Genomic DNA, 2,022 nt, shown 5'->3' with positions numbered 1-2,022 from the left:
CTTCTTGAACAACATTAACATATTGCTGGATTTTTTTAATGTTTAAAAGAGGCATCTTCTTTCTCAAGAATAATGAAGGCAAACAAGAAATAATATGAAAATGAAAAACAAAATTGGGATATACTCATGACTGTCTCTCTTTTGACTGCATTTTTATTTTTACTTCATAAATTATCAAAACTTATTTTCATGAAGACACAAAAAACAGTCATTCTTAACTTCGATTGGAAAGTTAATGAATTTCTTGGATTCACAAACACATGAAATTATAAGCCAACATTAGCAACTTATGGCATTTGTCAGAGAAAGAGAGCACAAGAAAAACAAGTTCAGTTTCTAAGTACATATTACCAAATAGTCAAAGGTGCTCACCTTTTTAAATCTGTTTATCTTGATTTGTGCCATCTTTGCTCATGGTACTCATTTTTTTTTTTCTCATTGTCTGGGACCAGCGTGTTTGTATACATGAAGGGTGGGAACACATTTACATGGTTTCCCTTGCTGGGGAAAGGCCTTCACATTATCCGGAGTACCGAAGGCCTGCGGCCACCTGAAGACTGCACAAGACCCAGAGCAACTATAGAAGACTCAGAGGAACAGAGGTTTACACACAATACAAACGTTTTATTTTAGGAGTCGCAATTCACCCCGTGGCCCAGGTGGTAGATATCCAGGACCCTCAGCGCAACCTCCGGGCTTCCCGCTCCGATTCCAACAGGGTCAGCATGCGCCCTCGCGCACCGGCCCCTTCACGTTGCGGATGATGGAGCAGCTCGTGTCGTCCATGAACTCCACGTGCACCTGCGTGCACTGTCCCTGTGAGCCGGTCCTGCCCAGCACTTTGCTGACCCTGGCCAGCTTGATGGGCTGCACGCGACTCGTGTCCATGTCCGAAAACGGTCGGACGGAGAGCCATGGTACTCATTTCATTCAAAAACTTTCAAGCGTTGTTTCAGCACCCATGGCTCTAGGTATGTTATTTGTCTTCCAGTGACTCACAGTGATGTACTTCTAGGGCACCTCTGGTTTGGGGACCTGTGCCTTGGGCACATAAGCTCAAAGGGATTTGACAGGAAAAAATCACACATGTATCCTAATAACAGTACTCAGATGTGCCTGTTTTCATGACAGTATTAAATATTATACCAAGGTCTTAGGATGCGTTACAAGATAACCATTTACTTGATAATATCCATTTAATTAAGTCATATTTACTGTACTATATTTATGAAAGCAGAGACTGATTTTAAAAGTGAATCTGTGTCTTTGTCTTTCAGCCAAAGTAGAGAATGATTTATTTATTCTTCTATCAAGTAAAATAGCACAGACAAAACTTTGATGAGTAACCAAAGATGTGGGATTACAATTATGTCACTATTATAAAATATCTCATAATCACCTTTCCAATTATATATCAGTTATACACTCCTAGAATTTAGGGGTAAGTAGGCAGAAAAGCATCATGTTGTCCACATTCTTCATAGAGACAGGAACCTTTCAGAGCTCTCTCTTTACTTTGTCTCTAATATCAATGATTTTAATAGCACTGCTTTAACACAGACAAATGTTAGACTTCCTCCAAAAATATTCCTTCTAACAATCCTCTTCACCATACTATTGGGTTCCTCCAGGGATTCCTGATACAGAGCAAGTAAACCTGAAGTGGAGAAAAGATTGCACTTCATAGGCAAATGCCTTTTGCATCAATTGATATTTTGTGTCTCATTTTAATGTTTTAAAAATATGACATGCACTTAGCATACACTGCCTTATAACATTTTCTTAATGTGATACCAATTTCTATCAGGTAATATTTTTTGGTGTATTACCTGCCAATATTTGTCCTATTAATGAGCAAGTCAATAAATGGACCATTGATTGAAACGTGCTGTTGGAGGAACCTCAATCCATGATGGTATAGATGAAACCTGACCTGGAGTGAAAGAATCAAGAGTCATAGAATCAGTGAAAACTATTACACCTTTGATGATTTCTATATTCCAAGGTTTGCAAAGTATAAGC

At 38.8% G+C, this 2,022-nt stretch overlaps 1 pseudogene; it reads right to left on the bottom strand.

Moving 5' to 3' along the window:
• Nucleotides 1-679: 679 nt before the first annotated feature.
• On the bottom strand, nucleotides 680-888 carry LOC100731570 (small ribosomal subunit protein eS28-like; annotated as a pseudogene).
• Between the last annotated feature and the right edge of the window lie 1,134 nt (nucleotides 889-2,022).

The sequence above is a fragment of the Cavia porcellus genome, unplaced genomic scaffold (genome assembly GCF_034190915.1).
Source record: "Cavia porcellus strain 051 isolate PalLab524CR breed Dunkin Hartley unplaced genomic scaffold, mCavPor4.1 scaffold_30, whole genome shotgun sequence".
Taxonomy (NCBI): domain Eukaryota; kingdom Metazoa; phylum Chordata; class Mammalia; order Rodentia; family Caviidae; genus Cavia; species Cavia porcellus.
Note: the sequence above shows the minus strand (reverse complement) of the source record. Positions and strands in the feature narration are given on the sequence as shown.